General features: G+C 42.2%; 1 protein-coding gene across 12 annotated transcripts in view; it reads right to left on the bottom strand.

Moving 5' to 3' along the window:
- SORBS2 (sorbin and SH3 domain containing 2) overlaps window positions 1-25939 on the bottom strand; it is a 197991-nt gene that overhangs the window by 154879 nt on the left and 17173 nt on the right. For 11 of the 12 annotated variants that reach the window (XM_079779516.1, XM_079779514.1, XM_079779508.1 and 8 more), the window contains exon 1: window positions 8323-8563. The gene's annotated coding sequence lies outside the window, so the exon portion shown is untranslated. Of the gene's footprint in view, window positions 1-8322; window positions 8564-25939 lie in introns of those variants that run through there. The other variant, XM_079779510.1, reaches the window with a different exon arrangement.

Here is a 25939-nt window from a genome sequence, read left to right on the forward strand (position 1 = left end):
GTAGCACTGAGCTGAATACATGTCAAGAGCAACAGCTCTCCTAGAATTAAACCAATTCAAAGTTGTACTTGGACCAGGATATGCAACACTCAAAGTATTCAAAATACGATGCTTTGAAAACACATCGTACATGTATTTTTCCATTGAACTAAATTCAATTCCTTTTTTCAGGCCCAATTTTGTCTTTAGAACAATATTTCTATTCCATCCTTTTTAATATTGAACTGACCTATCATAAGAGAGTACACTATTTTTATTTACACTGTATCAAGTTACTAACCTCATTCTTTTTACTGTCCTGTATCTTTCGTTTCAATCAGCCAACTCCTAACTTTTGGTTCATTAATACCATTGGCACATTCATGTCTTTCTCTGTAATCCTCATCTCCCTTTTGCTTATGTTTTCGACTTAGTGAAGTATAGAAAATTAAAATTTGCTATGATTAGAAACTATCCCCCTTATTGCTTGGACCAATAGTTTTCTTGTTATGCTTTGGCTATTGTTTCTAACCTGTTTTATACTTTTGCATTTTATAACTGGGTGGAATGGCACACTTTGAAAGATCTGGACATGAGCGTCAATCTACCATTTGCTCTTTACTAGGGATACAATGTGGATGAGGCAGCAACTATCTGGGTGTCATTGTCCTCAACTGTACACTGGGTATACAATGCCTGCATGACCAACCCCATATTAATAGTAATACCACCCTACATTAATAATTAAGGAAATCAAAGTAGTTATTGAATATGATACAGCTATGCATTTGGTGAAACAATAAAAATACAACTTATTATCTCTGATAATACTGAATATTAAGTAGAATTACAGGTGCAGTTATTTTGCAGGTAGAGTTTTAGTTTCTAGGACAAAGTACTAGGGGGCAGTGCTGTACAGTTCCAACGCCTCATGCTCCACACCAGCTGATCTCCTCTCATTTCTACTATTCTTATCTTTGTCCCTTTCTTCTCAGCTACATCTCCTTGAAGGGCTGCCCACTGTATCATTTCTAATCATTTTGAATGTTGATCAGCAATAATACTAACATATGTGCCCAATTATGATAATTTTCTTCTCAATAAATGAATGCCAATCCAATACTCCTTTACAGGGACACTCCATCAGACCTAAGTTCTTGCTATACCAGATTTCTGGATATTCTCTGAGTACTGAGCTGTCTTTCTTCTGAGTCTTTAGACACAATCACCTTCTTACATTTGAATGCCCTCTTATCTGAGCCAAATTCCAATTCAAATAGAGTTTTTCCATCTGTGATAACATCTCTGATTTTAAGCACTATAGATGCCTGACTCTCACCCCCAGCTCTGTGGCCTGACAGCACTGTGGACCTCTACATCATCCATCTTCTCCTACCAACTGTTATTATCTGACTGTCCCACCAGGCTGTTTATCTGTCTATGGCACAGTTCTTAGAGTAAGTGGAAGGCTTGGTAACAGAATCCGATATTCATTTAATGGTCTTGATTGATCAAATTGTAAATAATGCCTGATGTCCTTACATTTATTTAAGGAAGAAACAATGGATTTCTACCTTTTAAGACTTCGTTTAAGACTTTTGAGGACCACAACTGAGACTATGAATCTCCCACCAAAATTAACAATGACAAACAGAGATGACCATATTTAATTGAATTTGTTTCAAAATGATGGACAGGGGAGTATGCAAGGGCCACATGGAGCCTATTAATCTGGAAAAGCAGGAAAGGTTACCTTTTTATACCACATCAATGTATTTCCAGCTACAAACTGAAAATTCACAAACAAAATGAAAATTTTCTTTAAAAAATAAGTGGCTGATAAGGTCACATTCAGAAATTAAAATGGATGCCCTGGTCTTGGTTTGTAATACCATTCTTCAATAAAAGAAACCAGGGCTTCTTGAAGAGATGACTGATTTTAGGACTGAGGCAGGAAATATATAAAATGAGCCTGGAACATCTTGTGATACCGGGAAAGAAAAAGAAAAACTCACAATGATGGGAATATGTCAAAGGGACATAGGAGCCAAGCAAAAGCTGCCAATAGCCAAAGCTGGAAAAAATTTGAGCAACAAAATAAGAAAAGTTGTATTGATTATAATCCAAAGTATAAAATAAATATCTATGCATTCATTCTGATATAAGTAAATGATTGAACTTAAGTAAATTGGAGAGTAAAGACAAATCTCCCACACAGAAGAATTTCAAATAATTTACGTAGATGCTCTACCAGGGGGAGGAGCATAATTCCACTCTCTATCAGTGTGGGCTGCACAAAGTTACTTCTCAAAGAGTGCCGTTTGGAAAGGGGGGTGGAGGGAAGAGAAACATTCCAGTGGAGAAACATGACCAATGTTCCCTCAGCTGGTAATCAAGGTCAGCATCTACAGTGCTACCTCACGTTGATGGTATGTATCCTTGATGTGAGGTACTGAGAATGTCTTCCTCCCCAAGACCCATAACCCTGATCTAATCATGAGAAAACAGACAAATTCTAATACAAAGACGTTCTATGAAATACCTGACCAGTACTCCTCAAAACTATCAAGGCCAACAAAAGACAAGGAAAGGCTGATAAACTGTTATGGCCAAGAGGAATCTAAGAAAACATGATGACTAAATGTAATACAGTATCCTTTTTTTAAAATGTATTGAGAGAGAGAGAGAGAGAGAGAGAGAGAGAGAGAGAGAGAGAGAAAGAGAGAGAATGATTTGTTGTCCCACTTATTTATGCATTCATTGGTTGATTCTTTTCTTTTTTTGGTAATCCTCAGCCAAGGATATTTTTTCCATTGATTTTGTAGAGAGAGTAGAGGGAAAGAGGAAGGGGAGGGGGTAGAGAGAGAGAAACATCGATGTGAGAGAGACACATCGATTGGTTGCCTCCCACACAGGGATTGAACCTGCAACCCAGGTAATGAGCCAGGGATTGAACCTGCAACCCAGGTACATGCCCTTGACTGGGAATTGAACAGCCTGAGGCTCTAAGCACTGAGCAACACCAGCCAGGGCTGTATTCTTGTATTCTGGATAGGATCCTGGAACAGAAGAAAAACGTTAGGCAAAAACTATGGAAATAGGAATAAAGTATGAACTTTAGTTAATCAAGTGTCAGTGTTGCCCATTAATTATAACAAAATTACCATATTAATGTAAGATGTTATTAACAGGGGAAACTTGGCGTGGGGTATATGAGAACTCTGGTTCCATCTTTACAATTTTTCTATAAGTTTAAAATTGTTCTAAAATGAAAAGTTTGGTTGAAAAAATGGATATATCATTCTGACCTAAAGGGCTGCGCTCATGCCCATTTTATTTTTGTTCTGATATGAATTATTCGGCAGTTACTGAACACAAACTCTAACTGTGAGACACATGAGAATGCTCTTCTAACTCAGGGGCCCATGGGCGAGCTTTGCCATGTGAGTGAAACTGGCGGCCCAAAGAGCTAGAGACTTTGGGGCTTTTTCCTCCTCCAACAATTCCAGGATGGTGAAGTCTGCAAGGAAGACTTCTGTTCCTGCCGGAATAAGAGAAGCGGAGGCCTGGCCAGTGCGGCTCAGTTGGGTGTCCTCCCTTGTACTGAGGAGTTGCCGGTTCGATTCCCGGTCAGGGCACATGCCCGGGTTGCAATGTTTCTCTCCCCCCTCCCTTCCTCCCTTCCTCTCTCTATAAAAAATAAGTTAAAAATCTTTATTTTGAAAAAGAGAGAGAAGTGTAAATAATAGAAAAGAGGGATAATGCCATGAGAAAAAGAAAAGTTAGAGCAAGAGACGTAGGGAGGCCTCAGTCCAAATACAGAGGAAAGAGGAGTTGCCTTCTTTGTTCTCTGCTTTAACTCAAGCCCCAGTGGGCTGCACTTTCCCCTGGGGATCAGAGTGATTGAGGGGGTCACCAGGGTCTCCTACTCCATGATAAAGCTCAGGATGAGAGAGGCTTTAAGGGGACCTGTCTCCTGACAACACTGTCTACGTATAAACCTACAAGAAACGCCCACATCTTTTTGACAGTCCACCGTGGGTAGGTGAGAGAATGCTTTGGGACCATTGAGGTGTTTTGGCATTGTAATGATTAAAGCATTATTTCAGAGAAAATGATAACATCCAAATAACAAATAAAGGTTTAGTTGGAGCATGATGACTTTCCTGGAAATGATGGTTTATCTGTTTCAGGCAAATAATCCTCTTTGGTCTATCAGGGGAGGACTTTGTTTTGTGACATCATGGTCTGATCAGACAGATACGAATTTTTTTTTTTAAGAACATAAATGCCATGCGTCTATACACTTAAGTTTTAATAATATATCCTTGTGGAATGGATAAGCGTTATATGGACTCCATTTTCTGACAGTAAATTAAGCACAAGAGAAGATGTATCAGAGACTGATTTTTGCATTCTCAATGACTAGTGTGGTCATTCCTGAAAGAAGATCACATTATGATGTAAAGAAAATTTGCATATCCACAAGTTTGGTGTTTATTTGCCACCTGGTATTTCTCCCTTTCTCTTTTCCAACCAACCTGGACGATGGTTGTTTTCAAAATATTGAGCTCCTTCCACCTTTCTGTGTTTAGTGAACCCCCTTGCCAGATGGTCCTGATTGTTTTCTCCTGTTTCTCTCTATTTGAGCATCTTCCTCTCCTCTACTCATTGCACTAGTTTTGGGATATAAAAATCAGATATGTTGGTAAATGCTACGCAATGAATAGTGAAGTCAGTGTTAAAGTGCAGCTCCTACATGGAGGACCCACACGATTTGTTATTGTGAGCTTTTCAAATGCTTTACGTAGTACGGGATCAGTGACAGTCAGTTTGCAAGTCACCTGCTAAGATGCATACTGCATCTTCAATAATCTAGTTTATTAAACAAAAATCTGACTACAGAATGTTCAAAATCAAATTTTGTCATTTAATTTTGTAATAAATAACTATCTATAAATGTCACTAAATTCAGTCCGCCTAAATCTTTAGTGCGGTCGCAAATTTATTTTTATGGAAATTCTTCAAATGAGTTCAGAAACCCTCCAACTAATCACATGACACATCAACTCATAGTCTCCTGGGCTTAGCATCTCTCGTGGGCACAGACCCGTGATCTTTCTGAGGCTGGCTCTTGAGCTTCACTTACAACTGCGTAGGTCTCCCCATGGTCATATTTTCATTGGAGGTTATTGCCATTTCTGGAATCCTAATGATCAGAATGTAATCTTTGCTGTCCTCAATAAAAAACAAACAAAACAATACCCCCCCCAAAATTCAACATTCAGCCAACACAAACTTAGTTGATCAACAAAAGAATGTTTTTGGATCCTGGGCTTGGTTGTTTTTATGTTAGACGTGATAGATTTGCTGAACACAGTTTACAAATCCCCCTTCCTCTCCACCCACCTCCGCCTCCACCTCCACCACACACCTTCACAACCTGGCCCTGTCTGACCATTCATTACACCCATCAGCTCTAAGTCCCCACCCTTTTCTGATGGAAATGGTCTCTGCTGAGTACCCCTTTATTCTCAGTCTACATCACAAATAACATTACTGAAGTTTTCAATGCTTACAATGTTCCTTAGGAGTCTATCACTTGAGCAGGCGGGAAAAAAAAATTAGCTGGAAGTTTATTATTTTTTTCCACCAATCTATTTGACACCACCTTTGGAGCGCGAACAAAAAGCATACTGTCAAAGTGGACGGACCAGGACAAAATGTTACTGTTTGTTCCTCACGGGCACAGAGGTATATTTAAGCAAAGAAAGGCATTCCAGGACTCTCCGGGGACTTCCTTCAGCTGAGTTATACCAACATGTTCACACCACTGTGGTTCAGGCTGTGCAGGAATTTAAACTGCAGACTCAGAGTTGCCACTGCTTAAATCCCACAGCTATAAAAACTCGTATTAGGATTGAACCTGGCTTTCCAATGTCACAGGACAAATGGGAGTTTCTTGGCGGAAAAAAATGTGTGTACCCACGCAGTGACATGGAGGCGTGAAAATAAGGGACGGCCTTGCCTGACAGGTTCTGTGCTCAGACAGGGAAGCCTCCACGTCCCTAGGAGTCACCTGGCCTTGGATTAGGTTTCAGATCCAGCCTCGCTGACACGCACGAAACTTTTGGCAGAACGTGGGCCAAGTTTCGAGCAAGGCCGGGTAGAATCCCTCTTTCATGAGGAAGCGGTGTGAAACTCGGCGGCTTTGGCGAGCTCTCACCTGGAGTTTCACGTTCAGACCATCCCAAGTTTCAGAGGAAAATGAAGGGGCGAAGAGACACAAAGAAACAGAACAGCAGCAGCAGCTCAGCAAACAATGGCTTGCCCACCGGGAACGGAGTGGGCCGTCTGACACCTTCCTGACCCATGGCATCCTGGGGCCATTGGACTCTGCACCTGAACTTGTGTTGCCTGTGACAGGACATCTGCACTCAGCGATGCCCCATGAGAGCTCCCTAGTACTAAGGGGGGGGGTGGGGAAGGGCATACTAGCCCCCCAAAGGCAGTGAAGTACACGCTTAAAATAACTGGAGGGTTTAAAATGTTGACCCATCACAGAAATGTGATCATTAGTATGCTCCTTATAATGCAAATTTGAAGTGGGGGGTGAGGGGTTAGCAATTAAATGTCCAGATTTGGGGAATGAAAACTGGACTGAACATGTCTGAGTTTTCTTACTGTTAGTCCACATTCTAGAGGCTCCATTGCACCTGATCCCAAGGAACCTCTCCCATAGCCTTCTCGCCAGCTCCTCCCCTCTGAAACCTCCTCCTGTCCTGTGGCCACTCTCAGCAAGGTGCAGAGTGCGGGGAGCCCCAGTCCTGGCCTGGGACTTAAACAGCCCCCTGACGGCTTTGGGCTCCTTCTAGCCCTAACCTGCAACAGAACAGGTGGGGACAGTTTGCCAGGAAAGTCAAACTGAGTATCTGGCTGAGGACTTTGAACCTTCCCTCTCTCTGCTTTGAGGGGGGGAAGAAAAGGATAACAAACAAGTGTAACACACACACAGATTTTCTTTAAAGAAAACACTTAAAAGTTGATTGAATGGCTGGAAAGTGCTACATGGCCTATTTTAGGAAATATATATTTTTTCATTCCTTATCCCTCATTCAGCAGAAGTTTCACTCGAATAACAGGCTTTTGGCTACCAAGGGGTCCCCCCCCCCCCCCACACACACACACACAGTTTTCCTTTTAAAAATTTCCCCGTCTTTCTTTCTTTTCAATTGTTCTTCTCCTTTTTTTTTTTTTTTAAATTTTTTTTAAAGTTACCCAGAAGATCACCGTGTGTTTAAAATGCATGCTTCCTCTTGACATGTGATCTGCGATATCAATAGACTGTTTTGGAAACGAGAATCAGTCAATACCAAGGATATCTGTGTTCAGGGTAAAAGGCAACAGTAAGGCCCGGAGACACGTGGTGATTGGGAGGCAGCGGGGGATCCAGCGGCGGGGGAGGGGGGAGGGTGGCTGGCCGGGAGAGAGGCTTTTCCTTGCAGGTAGGGGTCTCCGTACAAGTACACCCCAAGACGCAGCAGAGAGAGAGAGAACCAAAGCCCCCATAGATCACCTCCAGGAAATGCTCTGGAAGCACCGAACAAAAAGACTTTTCACCGACCCCAGCCAACACCCGCAATCAACTGCGTTTGAAGTGAAAGTCCACAGATCAAAGTACTCGGCAGAAGGGCGCGCGCGCGCACGCGGAGGGGTGGCGGGAGGGGGCGCGGAGAGCTCTCCAGAATATTACACCGTCACGGGAGAGAGACCTGCCAGCGGGACTCCCAGCTGGGGAAGGAAGCCTCCGACCCGACCCGCGAGCCGCGCCAGGAACACGCGGAAAGCAAACCACCAACAAACTGCGCCGCTGCCAACCAGCAATGCCTGCGCGCACGGCGATCGACCCCAGAACAGAATAAAGGAGAGCTTTGCTCCCTGTCCTTCAAGAACAACTACTCATGGATTTTTCTTTACTCGGGCGGTTGCATCTTGTTCCTTAAAAAAAAAGAAAAAAAAAAATGCCCGTAGGAAGGTGGACAGAAGCAAGCAGTCGGAACGGTGAAGCCTGCCAGGCGGGCTGGCTGCGTGGGGTCGGGGCGGGGAGGTCCGGGCAGCGCAGGCACCGGCGGGGGACAGAGTGTGCAGCAAAAGTTTAAAATCGCTCCCCCCTGAAACCTCCCCCCACCCCCACCCCCATGCACAGAGGCTCCTGGGGAACACCCCGTTCACCTGGAGACCGTTCGCAGCCCCCGCTTAGTTTCACTCGAAATAACTGATTTCAAAAGCGTTCACCAGAAGCGCCTCCGGAACCAATGCCGTGGTTGTAGAAGGAAAACTTACCTCCGGGCAGCCGGGCTCCTCGGTCGCTCTGAGCAGAGGAAGTGGGAGTCGGTGGCCTTTACATGTAGAGATGGTTTATTTAGCCCTTTTTTTTTAGAAGGTCTCGAACTCCAGAGATTTCAGATTACATCCAATCCAAGTGTCTGAAGCGGGGGAAAGAGGCAAGAGAGAAGGCAAATGAGGGAGCGAAAGGATCGCAGCTGCTGGGTGGTGCTACCGTGCTGAGCGCCTTTGAGCTATTTTCAGCATTAACAGCAGCCTGGGGGGGGGGGGGGGGGGGACTTGCTAAGGGATGAAAAAATCTGGTCGGAATCGCCACACCCCCCATTCCCTACCCGGGAGGGGGTGGGGGAGGACACCGACCAGGAAGCCCACAACGTGGTGTACTGTGCAAATAGTCATTTAAATGTTGAGGAAAACTGCCCAGCGCTATTGAAAACAAACAAGTAAAAACCTTGACTGGAATCTTAAAGAAACAGAGTCCCTAGCCACGATCCCCAAGTTTTTTTTTTTTTTTTTTCCCAAAATGATTCGCCAGATTCATTGAAAATAAGATGTTCTGTTCATGCCTTAAGGAGAGGGAAGGCTTTGAATCTGATATTTTCTTGCTCATTTATGTACGGGTCTTAAAAAAGAGTTCCATCTCTCTGGTAGGTATCTCTGTGGTCAGCCGAACCTTCTTCAGATGGAAGACAAATGGTTTGTTTCTAGCACGCACCCAAATTTCCAGTTTCATCAAGGAGGCTATTTTTGAAAGCTACTTGGTTAAGCTGTTGACGTTTCTTATCTGTTGGCAGCGACTGGGGACCATTCAGTGACATGATGCAGACAGACACCGATTCCCCCTGCTCTCCCCCACGAAGGCCAGTGAAGACATAATCCAGATTGAGTCACCAACAATGGCCAGCAAACTAGGGCCTTTCATTTTGTTTCTAGAATTGTAAATTAAGATCTAGAAGTTGTATTCATTTATGCATGCATGCACTCATTCTGCAAATATCTGTGAGACGTACTCTTTAACCTGGTATACGCCAGGCACTTCAAGAATAGAGTGGGCAAATATACAGCGTCTTTGCTTCCAATGGTTTACAGCACACAAATGCAGCAAGAATAAAGATAGAATTGGTTCACAGTTTCTTCTTTTTTTTTTTTCTTCACACTATGAGACTATTCAAACCATAGCAATTGGAGATGAGGTCTCTGTATAGTATGACTGAAGGAAAATGCTATGTATCATCAGACCAACTCCTGGTTTCCATTGCTTCATTCTTCCTTTAACACCCCTAAGAAGGAAAGTTAGTTACTTCCTACAAAGGAAACACTTAGGTATTTTTGTAAAAGCCTTCATTCTGGGTAGATGAAACCCTGAATCCTTGCAACTCTCCAGTCCCCATAACGAAGACAATGCTTAGCAGTCAATGAGTTCTGCTGAGAGATGAAAGATTCTATGATCTTACTCCAGTATAAAAACCACCATGATATAGTATATAATTAATAGGATGAAGGTTGGTTACTAGACACTCAGATCAAATCCACTTCTTTCCTTGCAATTAAAGAGAGACACTGAAACTGATTATAGAAAATACTGAGGATTATGCACGCTATGTTAAAAAAAGATATGACTGCTATTTCAAGTACTATGGTAAAATATGAAATCCTTCAGCATAATACACTTATACTAAAGCTATGCAGATATTTAAATATAAAAAATAACAACTTAAGTTTGAAATATCTAATCAACATTTTAAAATAAGATTAACTTCATTTAAAAAATATATAGCAGGGTTTTTAAAAATCTCTATAGAATAATGCATTTTTTCCCCATTCATTTATTTTAAATGGTCATAGGATAATATGTCTTAGTTATCTGTCAGTTTAAAATAGGATATTTACATTACTTGGTCAAAATGACAAATGGTAATTCTGACAAAAAAAATGGAAGCCTAACTTCAGATAGAAAATTTTTAATTGTTTTTACATTTTCCTCCTTATAGTAGTTTATCATAAATAGAAAATGCATTTAAATATCAGCCTTCCTTGAGAAAAATGGAAGTTACGGGAACTAATAAAGATGAACGATTTGACTACCAAACCAACTATTATTTTAAAATTCCAAATGGCCTGTTTTCCACAGCAATACACTGCCTCACGTTTGACTACAATCTTATGGAGCTGCGTTCTGAGAAATGCTTCTTCAGGTGCTTTCGTTCTTGTCCGAACATCACAGAGAGCACTTATCACAAACCTAGATGGAACAGCGTACTAATCACCGAGCTGTTTGCTCCCAGGCTACAAACCTGTACAGCAGGTTATTGTACAAAACAAACTGAGAGGATGTCAAGCACCAGAGAAAAATGATGCTAACAAGAGATGCGGCAAACGCAGGCGATGGACGAGGCTGCTGCCTGGGTAGCGTGCCACACTGTTTTACGGGGTTAAAGAAAACCCACAGGCCCCCAAATGGCATCACCGCCGATAAAAGCCCATGGTAACAAACCTAGGTGAATACCTGATCCAATTGCAATTTCAACCTCTTCCAGAAAAGGAATCTTAATCAACCGGTCTGTGATTTTCTGGTCAAGCCCCAGTAAGGTTACCTGCCACCGTGGTCACTCTCCATCCCTCGTGGAAAGAAGAGGCAACCTGCATGATAAAAAAAAAAAAAAACCTTCCCCTCTGTCCCCCAAAGAAAGGTGGCCTGGCCCCAAAACAATCATTTCTTTTTTCAATAGCTCCCTTGCCCCACCCTCTGCTTATAAAAACCTTCCATTCTGCACAACCCCTTACAGCCCCCTTTCTAGTTGCTAGATGGGATGCTGCCCGTTTTGTGTATAAGGAGAAAAAGTACACTCTACAATAATGATGAAAATGTAGTATAGTAAATACATAAACCAGTAACATAGCCGTTTATTATTATCATCAAGTATCATGTGCTGTACGTAACTGTATGAGCTATGCTTTTATGTAACTGGCAGGGTGGGAGGTTTGCTTACACCAGCATCACCACAAACACATTCGTGTGTGGCTATGACACTACGAGGACTGTGACATCACCAGGCGATAGAAAATGTTCAGCTGCTTTGTCATCTTATGGGACAACCATTGCATATGAGGTCTGTCGTGGATCTACATGTCATTATGCGGTGCGTGGTTTTATCATTGGAGTCATTTTGTATTAAAACCTGCCCTTGAATGAACAGATTAAGACCTGCTAGCTGCTTCCATTTAGCACACATTTTATCCTGCCATGGGACTCACCAAAGGTCTCCTTTGTTCCCCAAGGGTCCCATTGACCAACCAGCCTGTCCATAGCACCTCTCACCAGATTTGATGTCACAGAAAAATGCATTTTCTGTTATCCTCTAACCTTTTAAAAAGGCATATTTTAAAAGGTTAGAGGATAACAAATTTGGACTTTTCTACTTATCCAACTACTATGCCTTTTATAAGCTATTGATGTCTTAACAATTGTACTAATTGTAGTTATCTTAATGATTCTATTTGCATTCTTTCTTTCTTTCTTTTTTAAACAAATAAGTAGATTTAAAATAATTGGGAAATGCTTCTGTTAAAGTGGGCTTCTTATATTGGTGAAACACTACAAGGGCTTTGTACATCACCCCTCCTCTCAGAGTTGTGGTAGTGTTTATATAAATAATGCACATAAGATGCTTGGCTAAGTCATGGCTGATACATAGCAGGTATTCAATAAATGTTCATGCTGTGATCATTATTAGTGTAGGAGTTGGCTGTCCAATATGGTGGATTCTTGTGGCAACTGACCATTTATCATGTGGCCAGTAAGAACCGAGACAGCATATGAGAGTAAAAATCACACTGGACTGCGAAGACTTACTATGGAAAAAGTACGTATACTACCAAATTATTTTTTATGTTGGCATATGTTGAAATGATGATAATATTTCAGACACATAGGGTTAAAAAAGTTTTGTTATAATTCACTTTACCGGTTTCTTTTTCCTTTTTAAAACTGACAACTAGAAATTTTTACGTAATACATGTGCCTCGCATGAATGTCTATTGGGAAGTGCCATCTAGGCTGGTGGGACTCAAATCATCAAAACATAGATTGCTGGGCTCCACCCCCAGTTTCTGACTTAGTAAGTTTGGGGTGGGTCCTGGAATTTTGCATCTCTAAGTCCCCAGGTGGTTCTTGACGACACTTTGAGAACCACTGAGCCTTACAGTAACGAGTGGTTCGTGGACCAACATCAAAGACATCACTTGGGATCTTGCTCAGAAGTTGTAACTCTGAGGCCCTACCCATACCGACTAAACCAGCAACATCCCCAGGTTGTGTGTATGCACACTGAAATTTGAGAGAAATTGGTATAAAGTAGTGTCTTTCCTCCCTGGGTACAAATGAGACTTATCTGGAGAATTCTTTTAAATACCAGTATCCTGGACATACCTCTGGAAAGTTTGCTTTAAGTAATCTAGATGAAATCCAGGCATCTGCATATCTAAAAAGCTCATGGGGTGATTCTGATGTAAAAGCAAGCACTGAGAGTTTGATGGGCAGTGGTGTCAGAGGTCAGGTGTCAGAGGTCAGGATCCAGAAACCAGACAGGTTCCTCCTAGGGATGGCTAGTTGCTTGGGGCGTGGGGGGGGGGGGGGGGCGTTGTCCAGTGCGAGAAGGACAAGGCCTGAGCAGATGGTGGAGACAGTGGAAACTGACAGCAAGGGGTTGGGTGAGGGACCCGGTAAGAAGCGACCTATGCTTCCTCAGGTCTGACAGGGGACCCTCGCTGCTCAAGAGTGAATAAAGCCGCGCATAGCCGTGGTCTCAGAGGAACTAGAACGCTAGGCAAGTCACCTGGGTGGAGACGCAGGGTCTGGACAATAAGGACTTGGGCACAAGAACGCCGGTGCAAGTCCTGAGTGGGACAGGCCGCCGTGCTGACGGTGTCCTGCACCTCTCCCGGCCTGGATCAGGTCCAGAGGCTCAAGCAGGCACCATGGTTCCGGGGTGAGGAGGGGAAGACACGGACAGCAGTGTGGAAAGTCAGCGTGGTTCTACATTTCCTTCTCTCCCTTCGTAGCACACAGTAAAAATGGGGATTGTTCTCGGCTCAGGATTGGTCCAATTAAAACCATGTCTGCTGAGGCAGAGCTGACGCAGACCACACTGTCCTGGCGGGCTTTTAATCTCAGGAGAGGGACTTGTGAACTCCACGCTCCAACTGTTCAAACGTCAGAAAGAGGGGTGCTGGGGCGCGAGAGGCCTGGTTCTCCGGCGCACCTTGTCCTTCCCTTAGACGAGTGTGCCCACTACTTGGAATGATCTCGCCAGTTTGCTAAGTGACGCCTCACTTTTGCAGGTGGTCGCCAGAGCTTCGTGTGCTCCGGTGACTCCAAAATAAGTAAATAAATAAATAAGCAAGTAAATAAGTAAGTAAATAAGTAAATAAATAAAACCATCATTGTTGGAGAGAAAGCCGCTCACATTGGTAACATTTAAAATGCCCGATTCTGCATGCAGAGACAGTTTCCTTCTCACTGAATTGGTTGGTTGTTTCAGAAAACTTTTAAGACCTGCATAACGCTGAAGAACAGAGGGCCTGGGTGTGCATCCTGGTCTTGCTGCTTTTGTGTAACGTTGGGCCAGTGATTTCACCTCCCCGTGTCTCAGTTTCCTTCTCTGTCAAGGACCTACCTCTTTGGGTTGTTGTGAGGATCAAAATAGGTGTTTTAAAAGAATGTCGAAAAGTCTGGCACGTTGTAAGTGTTGATGTTGGTTAAATAATGAAAACGTAGAATAACTATGCACGTATGTTCCATGTGTGTCCCATATATGTTTCCATATGTGGCCAAAGATAGTCGTTTTTTCAAACACCACGACAATTTCCAGGGATGTTGATGTGCGTGGCTTGTTGACCGGCCACATGTATTCTGGGAGCCCTTTGACAGCTGTTTAAAATTTTTTTCCCAGGAGAACTCAGAATTCTCAATTGATTCCTCATCGCTTCCTATTATTTGAGAGGATCTCGGGAGGAAGGAAGTGCATGCAGCTTTCCCATGAATATTGTTTTCTCGGTTCTGTTTTCCCCTGCAGTCCTTTGAAAAGGGAGCTGCACTATAAATGGCTGACGGCTTCCGCGGCCCATGCGGGTTTCGCAGCATTGTCTACTATTCCAGGAGAACAATGTGTCATTCTCTTAGACATCGTAGTGCTTAGGGAGAGGCAGCAAGGCCGCCTGACACACTGGCATGCGTTTCAAAGTCATATTGAAAAGGCAGGCAGATTCTCCGGCGGACAGAAATCAGATGATGCCGATTAAAGGAACAGGTGGGCCCTGACACGGTGGGTGCAAACTGAAGGCTTAGATGAAGCGCAATAACATCTTTTGCGCTTGCCTGTGTCAACCACGCGAAACAAAGCGAAGCATATGCAACAAAAATGACGAGGCTTGGGAGCATCGTGCACTTACTGTTGGCCAGGCCGTCTCGGGACCCCAGTCCCCTGGGAGCTCAGCAATGAATAAACGCACTTGAGTGGGGATTTCTGACCAGTCACGTGGGTCTCTATGCTTGTGCCCTGAGGCACAGGCGGAGGAATCTAAATAAACTGATCAACCAAAGGACTTGCAAGCATGCATATAAGCACAACCAATGGACACAAAACACTGGGGGGGTGGGATGAGGGCATGCGACAGGGGGTAGAGGAGGCTGGGGGAAGGTCAATGGGGAAAAAAAGGAGATATATGTACTACTATATGTAATACTTTAAAGTTTAAACAATAAAAATAAATAATAAATAAACTGATAAACAAAATAGATCCAGAGAGGTAGAAGACTGAGGAATCTCAGCGGGAAGGGGAGGCGGATGGGGAGAGATTAACCTAACAAGGGAATTTATACGCATATATGCATAGCTCAAGGACACAGACAATCATGTGGTGAAGGTCTGGGTGGAGGGGTGGAGGGGGTCAGTGGTAAAAAACAAACAAAGGTGACATCTGTAATGCTTTCAACAATGAACATAAATTTAAAAAAAATAAAATTCAAGTCTATGGCTTTGCTTGGACTTAATGTAAATTACATTGGACAACACCCCTCACTCCCCCAATCTACGTCTACAGATGCGATTACTTGAAGTTTGTCAAATCGTCCGTAATTCCTACTACCTATTACTGTTGTGAGGAAGATGTGTTTTAGGAGGTGATTTGCCATCCATATGTCATTTGGCACTGAACTTCATCAAATAAGGTGATAATCTTCATGGATATTAAAGAGCTAGTATCAAGTGCAAGAGATTGTACAGAAATAAGTTCTTATACCCTTTGTTAAAACTCACTTTTCTAGTTAAAACATGTTTTTAGCTGTACTATCTGACTCCCATATGGATTAAAAAGCGCCTCTGCTGTTTTACATAACCATGACTTAGCTTCTCTTGATATTTATATTCCATGAAATGTGAGCATATGCAACAGTTGCTAGATATGGTCTAAAAATCTTTAAGATAAGCGTTCTAAAAGCGGCTCCACATGATCTGGTCTCTTCTGGCATCTCCACCCACTCTCCCCTCCCCACCCCCCTGCCGCTCTTTTAGCTCCAGTTCTTCTAGCTTCTCTGCTCTTCTCTCAGTTCCTGGGATGGGCCACACTCGGGGCCTTTCAGTGCGCTGTTCCCGGTCGCTGGAACGCCTTTCCTGCTCAGCAGTTCATGCCCAAGGGCACTTGGGCCCTCAGCTGAAGTGTCCCCGTCCTTTCCTCAGGAAGGGCTTCTCTGAGCCAGCCAAGGTCAAGGTTTTTGTGGTGTGTTTTTTTTCCTTGAAGAATCGTATTCTTCATTCCCTTGAGGGTCAAACTCAGTTGCACTTGAGTGGTTGATTCGTGTATTTCTCCTCCATGAGCCTGTAAGCCGCTGTTTTCCCATCCATCATACGGAATCCTCACCCAGGGATTTGTGCCTGGTACAGGGTCAGTGCTCGATATGCATTTGTTGAATAAATAACTCAACAATAATTAAGTAATTTTTGCAGAAGGCATGAAGCAATGGCATTTTTGTTATTTATGTGTCAGAGCTTGTAAAATAATTATTTTCTCCTGTAAAAAGCAAAAAAAATCTGTTTTCTAACTAAGCAGCTGTTGCAACTAAGAGGATTCCGAAACCTGTTGCTTTGAAGCTCCATGTTTGTCGTAAAAGGCAGATGTTACTTGTTTGCCTCTCAGTGTATAATATGTTCTATTAACTTAATAACTTGCATTCTAGAATAGATTGGAAACAACTCAGGTTTCCTGCCTCAGACAGCACATCCCAGACCTTTTCCACAACCATGTCATCCTCTACTGGGGTGCATTAATCACTCAGGTGAGGTCCCTGGTAAAAAATTCTCCTCGTCAGGGTTGTTGCGAGAATTACATATTTGTCTGTATATTGCTAGATAGTTGTACCACCTGGATCTCTGAAAGTTATATCTGATATTGTTTGTAAGATACTTTATGAGCAGGCAGGCAGACAGACAGACATGAAGTATCACACCAGCAACTCTACCTGGTCAGTCCACTGCCATTCCCGGGGCATGAAACCCTTTCTCATGCCCATATTGTGCATTAGTTATAACCATGCAGTGAATTTCTGGTCACTGACAGATGCTGGGGGATTTGTGATCTGTTCTCCGGCAAAGGCCACGTGATCTCAACAGGCGAGGAAAAGAGAGCTTTTTGTGGCCGAAGCTACAAAGCAAGTCAGGCTGGGGCTGGTCTTAGCCTATGGTTTTGGAAGAGGCTGTGTAAATTCTTCTACCCTGGGCAGAGGAATGCTAGTTAGAGCTTATAAGTGTTTGAAAATGCACTATTTGTACAAGTTATTTATAAATTTGTAAGGCAATCTGAAGTCACCAAGGTAGAGAACGAAATACATCTTTACTGAGGCATTCCAAAAATGAACTAATTAACCCAACAACCCACGGCACATTTCCATCATTACTATGACCACAGATGTTAATTTCACAGGAATAGTCACACCAATAAATAATGCACAAGATGTTAGAAAAGTGTCCTTGAAAGTCAGACATGAAGGATGAGTAAAGGACAATAAGGAGGTGCTGACTGACATTCAAGGGTAGAAAGAGCTGTAGGTTCATTACATCAAGTGCATGAGAAAAACTTCTTCCTAAATGAATGAGGCTGGAAATGGGAACCTTAATATTTTGTCCTCTAATCCAGACCTCCCTGCTCTTTGTGAGACCTAAGGTGTGTCCTGAAGTGGGTAACAGGTGGTGCTGCAGTACTGATCCTCTCAGTTGTCAGGTGACCAGGTGAGACCCGGCAGCTGGAGCTCCTGCACCAGTCACCCGCGGCTATTAGCAGCCTCATTGGTTTACCTCGGTGTGCCTGCAAGTATTTTCACTTTTATTATGCCAGATACAGGACAACTTGGGAGGGGATGCTCTAACCACCAAGGTCAACCTACTACAATAGTCTTAGTCACCAAAGGAAACACAACAAATAAGATGGTATGTGAGAGGCATGTTAGAAATATCAAAAAATGAGTAATGATATTTGAGTTTTACAGTAAAAGGGGGGAAAATCTTTGTTTATAGTCTTGGGGCTGAGCTGGGACTGGACTACTCTCCAGTGGAAGGTATGCTCTCTTTTTTTCTCAGCAATGATTTCTTTCAGGATCTTTTTTTTTTTAATTTTTAAAATTCTTTATTGTTGAAAATATTACATATGTCCCCATTCTCCCCCCCCCCCCGCCCCATTAATCTCCTCTAACCACCCCTGTTCCCCACCTCAGGCCTTCACACCTTATTGACCATGTCCATGGGTTATGCATATATGCATGCAAGTTCTTTGGTTGATCTCCTTCCCACTCACCCACCCTCCCCTGCCTCCCCTCTGAGATTTGACAGTCTGTTCCATGCTTCTATGTCTCTGGATCTATTTTGTTCATCAGTTTATTTTGTTCACTAGATTCCACATATGAGTGAGATCATGTGATACTTATCTTTCTCTGACTGGCTTATTTTGCTTAGCATAATACTCGGCATAATTTTTGATTGAAGGTTCTCAGTGATATGTTTTATTTTATAGTCAGGTCACTATTTCCACACTTATTACTCTTTAAAATAAATAATTAAGCATATAACAGTTGGGGCAGACAGTGCAGTGCTGTCTACCTATTAAGGATCCATTTTCGCTTTGATCTTTATATGCCTATCTGGAAACTTATCTTCCAAGATTCCCTTGCAGTTTGTGCTGGCTAATAAGCTATAAGCAAGACACTTCACATATGCAGTAACAACACAGAGCCTGCTTTACCCTTTTACCTAGTGGATGGAGATGCAGATGCATTCTGAGAGGCACATGCTAAGGGAGGGATGGCAGAGCTGAACACATTCTGTGATTCTTGGTGTTTGGGGCAAACCAACCCCTTCCCTGGTCAAATGGCTGTCTTGAAGTAACCTGTTTGTTGAAGGTGGAAACATACCAGACACAATCATCTAAGAACAATTTTGTCACGTTGTGCTGTCCGAAAGACAGTCGTAGACTAGTAGGCCTGCCATTAAGATATCGAGGAGCTCTAGCTGGTTTGGCTCAGGGAATAGAGCTTCAGCTTGTGGACTGAAGGGTCCCAGGTTCGAATCCAGTCAAGGGCATATACCCAGGTTGCGGGCTCAATCCCCAGTAGGGGGCGTGCAGGAGGCAGCTGATCAAAGATTCTCTCTCATCATTGATGTTTCTATCTCTCTCTCCCTCTCCCTTCCTCTCTGAAATCAATCAATCAATCAGGAAATAAAAATAAAAAGATATCGTGGAATAGATAGTTTCAGGAGTTTTGAAAGAACTTCTGGACATGAACCACTAGCCCTTCCCACAGTTGCCCACTGTCATTTCCTAGTGGAGTGAAAACTGCCGTGAAAGACAGAGCCATTCTGTGGGAAGCCCCAGGAGCTGCGTCATTTGAATATTTTTGGCTCTAAATATAGTCAAGTAGTTGGCTCCTTTTCCCTAAAACTAACATTTAATGATCGGTGATATCAAGAGAAATAAAAACACAGTAATAATGTACAGGAAATACAAAACAGGAACCCATTGTTTATCCTGTTCTGGGTGTACATGGCCAGAGCATTGTTCGGAAAACTTTGAACAGGGTCATTTCAATGGAGTTCACCGAGCTTTCAACATCTCAATTGAACGGTGGAATTTGTCCTTGTTAGAGAAAGAGTGATTTTGAAAAGATAGTCAAGGATAATGATATATTGAGTTTGAGTATTAAATAACCTTTAAGATGTCCACGTATGCTTTCTTAAAATGGTGAATGCTTATCAGAGGAAAAGGGATGGTGGATTAGGAAGCCAATGATTTTCCAGCTTTGAATAAAACTAAAGACACATGCAAATGTGGAAATTATTTTAAGCATCCTTGTCTCATGGCTTCTGATTAAATACCATACATTGAAGAGATGAATATAAATCATAATGCATTTCATTATAAGAGGCAATTACCTACCGGTATAAATAGTTTGTCTTTCTATCTATATTTGCCAAGAGCATAATGATTGAGAGCAAGGTTCTGGAGGTGGTTGGCCACCATGGAATTTGACTCTACTGCCTCCAGCAGGGTGGCTACTCACATCTCCTTGAGCTTCAGTTTTCTCATTAACAAAATAAGAATCATGGCAGTACTTGCCTCATATGATTGTTATGAAGACAGAGTGAGTTAGTGTATGCAAAGCTCTTCAAACAATGCCTGCTACGCAACAGGCACTCCCACATTATGTTTATTGCCATTATTATCATCATCTCATTGATGCACAACACAGGTAGCTAAAAGCATGGATTTTGAGAATAAATAGTTCTCAGTTGATTTTTTGGTTCTGCCTCTTATTAGCTCCTTGAATTGGGCATTGTCTCTGAGTCTCAGTTTCCTCATCTGAAAAGTGAGGATATCAGTGGCCCTAGAGCATCCTTGAGAGGATTGAAGAAGATAATGAATGGTAACCACACCTGGCCCACAGTAATCATTAGTAATTTCAAAAACTCAGGTAGACTAATATTCTTTGTAAATATATTAATTGATCTTCACAAACATATGCACTTTGCTGATGGGGAAAATGAAATAAACTGGACAAGTGCAAATATTGAATTTAATTCCTGTATACTTTATTTCAGAGAACTCACATTCAGAGTTTTATGGGTTTTTAAAATTTTAATTTTAAACAAGAATTCATGTAATTGTCAAATGACAGGATTAAGAAAATTCCCCTCTCTGCTAATGACTTGATCTGTGATTGATATTAACAGCCTCTTTAAAGCAATAACATTATTATCAACTTATTTTCTGAGTAGAAATAGATTGAAGAGGAAAGATATTGGTATAAAAAGGATGAGTGGATAAAAACAGCTGTGGTACATTTACATAATGGAATACCATGCAGCTATAAAAAAGAAGGATCGCTTACCCTTTGAGACAGCATGGAGGGACCTGGAGAGTATTATGCTAAGTGAAATAATCTCACTCATATGTGGAATCTAATGAACAAAATAGATCCATAGATACAGAAGAATGGAACCGACTGTCGAATCACAGAGGGAAAGTGGGGGAGGGTGGGTGGGAAGAGATTAACCAGAGAACTTATATGCATAACCCATGAACATAGACAATAGTGAGGTGAAGGTCTGGTAGGCAGAGTGGAGAGGGTCAATGGGGAGAAAAAGGGGGGACATATATAATACTTTCAACAATAAAGATAAATTGAGAAGAAAAAAAAAGGAATAGCCTGGAGGAAGTAGAGAAGAATTGACTTTGTTAGTCCCTGTGAGCATTTATATTTCCTTAGCCGGTAGGAGGAGCAGAGTTATGATCCTATCCATTTTTGTAACAAACAGAGACTAACTTTTATCCATTAACTACAATTATAATGGACTAGAGGCCCGGTGCATGACATTCGTGCATGGGGTAGGGGGACCCCTCAGCCCAGCCTGTGCCCTCTTGCAGTCCGGGAGCCCTCGGGGGATGTCCGACTGATGGCTTAGGCCTGCTCCCTCTGGGGAGTGGGCTTCTGACATCCTTAGTGCCCGCCAGCCGTGAGCCAGGCTTCTGGCTGAGGGGCGCTCCCCCTGTGGAAGCACACTGACCACCAGGGAGCAGCTCCTGCATTGAGTGTCTGCCTCCTGGTGGTCAGTGCACATCATAGCAACTGGTCGTTCTGCCGTTCGGTCGATTTGCACATTACCCTTTTACTATATAGGATAATAATGGAAGTAGGAATATCCCTTTATTAGAACAAGAATCACATTGCAGGAAAAGAGACTCAAGGCTTTGGAGTCAGGCATAGCTGACCTCAAGGTTTCGCTTCCCCAGTGGCATGCCCTGTCACTCTGGACAAGTTACTTAATCTGTCTGAGGCTTGACTTTCTCCTCTATAAAACACAGACACCACCACCTACCTTTTTGGGAGCTTTTGAGAAGATTAAATGAGTCTGTGTGTGGAAGATCAGTAACTAGGTCAAGTGCCTGTTGCAGAACAGGGTTTACTATATCATTGTTGCTATTTACCTGTCTTTTCTTATTAGCCTGTAGGCTCCTTGAGGCAGGACACCTTTTAAAAACACAAGGATAGCCAATTCCCAGCACAGCGTCTCGAAAATACTGAGTGAATATAGGGTGCCCCCAAAAATGTATACACACTTTGAATCATTATAAAGGCCGTGTTTATTAAAATACATTTCATTTTAAAATGTAATAGACTCGGCTATTGAAGTGTGTCTATACATTTTTGGGGGGACACCCTGTATGTGGTGAACAAAGCAAGACAAGGCTTCCCTGCATGGAAAATTGAAACCACCACAAAAGCACAGAGAGGCTTGACTCGCTGAAGTGAAAACAGCTGAGAGAGACAGGCATTGACAACTTGATGTTCTGAGGAACAGATTTATGTAAAAACTAAATAAAAACCCCGTTCTTCCCATAATGTATTTAGAAGGGAAAGTCAAGTCGTAAAGGACTGAGAAAGGCCGTCACAGTGACCATTATGCTACTGGAGGGATTAGAAGTAGCATCTTTAAATGGGGCTATTTTTGCATATCACCCATAGTTTCTTCCTTTGTAAAAAGGTGGTAATGATGTAGGCCCATGATTTCTGTTAACTTTATCCGACTTCTTTCACTCACAGGAGCTATATAAAATTCAAATATTCTGCTTCCCCCCTCCTCCTCCCCTTATTCTCTCTTCCCCACACTGGGCGAGTGTCTCTGCCTTGGGAGTTCATACGTTTTATGCCTAAATCCAGTGACACAGATCCTAGAGGGGCAGGTTTTGTGTGTGGGTTTTACTTTAGTCACTGTCTCTGAAATTTCTCAGCTAGGACATAGTCTGGAGACTTCCAGCACCGATTTTGGCTTCTCCTATGTCTTTGAACCTGGAATCGTACGTAACCGGAAGGAGTATTACAAAACCTACCCAATTATCCCCTTTCCATTTAGAAAATTGGGGTGCAGAGACTCACTTTATAGGAAAGCCATTGATCACTACGATCAGGGTCTGAGACACATTGTCCCCCGAGGGGGCGGGGGTGGTGGTGAAAGGGCACAAGTATGTCAATAGCATATTCTACATCTGAGAGGGGACGGGAATTCCCACTAGGTCCTGTCAGTCGGACAGGAACACCAGTTACAACAGAACCCAATGCCGCTCTCTTTTGCTTGGGAGCAGCTTTGATAGGAACTTTCTATTTAAACCCCTAATGAACGATGAACTCGGTTTGAGGTTAATGCTGCCCACAATAGTAAACTCATTTAAGTATCAGGTGATGGCTCCAACTGGAGCAGAAAAGGTTCCGAGAGAGAAAAGAAAATGGACACAGAGAATGGAGAAGATGAGATTGGCAATAATTTCAGTGAGAAGGGATTCAGTGGGAAAAGACATTAATACACTATATCCCAAAAGAGAAAATCAGCACAATTTGGAGCTTTAAAGTTCAATATCAGGTACATTTTAATTGAGACACTCGAGTAGAATAAAGTGATCTCGGAATTAATTATCAAAGGAGAATAACACTGTTTAGGATACTGAGAAAAATGGCTCATGACATGAGGTAACTCTCAGTGAAAATTTATGTTTATTAATGCAGGGCTTTCTTAGTAAAAATTTTCTAAAAAATAGAAACCAGCGGCTGAGTTCATTTTATAGCATTCTGTTAGGGTGCACTTATTTGGCAAGTTTCACAATTCGACCCTGTAATGAATGCTACCCGCAAGGGCAGATAAAGAGGACTAAATTGAGGTCACCCTTAGATTTGCACTCGCAATGTCGGGTAAGAGAAGAAGGAATTGGAAAGGTCTGAACGAATGGTGCCCATCACTGGTGGCCAGACCTGAGCTATAAATTGCAGTGGCTCTACCATTCTGTAATGCGAACTCTGTTTTCGTGTTACCGATTGAGATCTAGCCACTTGGCCTCTTTTTAAGAGAGTTGTGCCCATTCGCACACGCCTTTGAGACTCCAAGTTGAACTTCGGCACCACATTCTATTTTGGGTAACCACAGAGGTGCTGGAAATTTCAAGTAGCAACAAACACTGCAACCTCCAAACTGAACAACAGGAGCCGGTGAGTACACCGCTCCGGGTTTCAGAGGGCTGCCGAGGCCTCCCATGATGCTTGGGGCTGGTTGACTTACAGGAATAGACCAGGGCAGGTCGTCTTTGTTGTGGTGGGTTTATTCTTCCAGTGAACATAGTGCTGCTCTTTTTTTCCCCCCTTTTACCCTCAAAGATCAGCTTAAGGTCCATCTCTAAAGCTTAGTCTTGTGCTGCTTTGAGAGGATGATTAGGTACTTGCACGTTCATAGGAAATGAATGCTATTGCCTTTTTCCTACTCTTATCCACCTCATTCACTACAGCTTATCCGACTTTGAACTTAATATAAAGATACTCATGCAGAACTTATTAAAAATATAGTCACAGTAATTTCATTTTCCCAAATATAATTTATCCAATCAGTTATGTTACATTTATAATAATTTACATATTACACTGAGTGGCCAGATTATTATGATCTCTGAACGCATAATAATCTGGCCACTCAGTGTATGTCTGTCTATCTATCTATCTATCTATCTATCTATCTATCTATCTATCTATTAGAGGGGCCCAGTGCATGAATTCGTGCAAGGGTGGGGTCCAGCCAGCCTGGCCAGGGCGGGTGGGAACATGGGCGGTTGGCCGGCCTGCCTGCTGGTCAAACTCCTGATCGAGGGGACAATTTGCATATTAGCCTTTTATTATATAGGATATACACTGAGTGGCTAGATTATTATGCATTCAGAGATCATAATAATCTGGCCACTCAGTGTATATAATCATGTACATATATTAATTATATTATATAGGATATATAGAAGTACAAGCTATAAATAATTAAATTTACAAATGAAAATCATAAACTTTACTTACAAATTCATCTCTATTTTTGTTTTTAAAGGATAAATTTGTGCTGTGCCTTCAGAATACATTAATTTCTTACAACAGAATCACTCAAGACAAATATAACATTTAAATAGTCTTGATTTTTAATGCAATATTTCATTAAGCTCCTTTTTAACTATTAAAGAATTCTTGAAAATGTACATGGTGAGGAACGGTTATGTGATTTTGCTGCTATTTTTGCTTGTCAACCATCTTCTCACTGTCTTAATGCCTTGGGAAGTTGGTTTTGAACTTGAGGTTTCTTCCTACACATATAAATACCTATAAAGTCTTGCACCGTTTCCAAATCAAAGTGAGCAGTTTCTCATGGGCTATGTTTGCCATTTCTGTTTCAACAGGAAACAATATACCTTCTGTGGTGAAAAGGTTTATGAATGGTCCTGGGTAATTTCTAAGCTGATGAAACATGGCTCTGGTTTCACAGACTTGGAGGAGATAGGAGACTTGGGGTCTTATTTCTTATTACTTATCTCCCTCGCTGCTCCAGTGGTTCTGTTAACTGGGTTCTAAGAGGAACTAGCCTGGGGTAAGATGTAAAACACAAACACAATGAGGTAAGTAAATCAGTCTATTAACACATACTGATTAGTGTCCAGACTCACATACAAAGACGCATTTAAACTAAAACAGTCCTGATTCTCACTTACGTGATAATAACTGTGGCTCAACAAGGAAAATAAATGTATCTTTGTCATTTCATCTGTTGGATATGTGCTAATGGTTTTGTCCAAAGTAGATAAGGACTATAAATGTCGCCAATTATTACAAGACACCGAGTAGCTGAGTGACTCTAAAATTGGAATTGTTTCAATTTTGACAGTCAAGATATCTACAGACTCATGTTTAACTCCATTCATTTGCACCATCACGCTTATAGATAGTCTCTTCGTGTAAAAGCAACTTTAGCATTTTAATGTCAAGAATGTTAACAACTGACTATTAATTTGAGGCACAACTCAAGGTTCTCTGCTCCTGTTTTCCTGAAATGAGCCACTGTTGTTAACTGGGCATTAACTCCGTATCACGGAGATTGCTCTTCTCTTCCACATCACATAAATTAAAGAGCAGCTGATTGTGGTACTTAGTTATAAATAGTCTGCGGTGTCAATCCTCTGAAGAATGTGAACATGGAGCTGAAAACCATGAGTGCTGGGGGAA

The sequence above is a fragment of the Cnephaeus nilssonii genome (genome assembly GCF_951640355.1).
Source record: "Cnephaeus nilssonii genome assembly, chromosome: 8".
NCBI lineage: Eukaryota > Metazoa > Chordata > Mammalia > Chiroptera > Vespertilionidae > Cnephaeus > Cnephaeus nilssonii.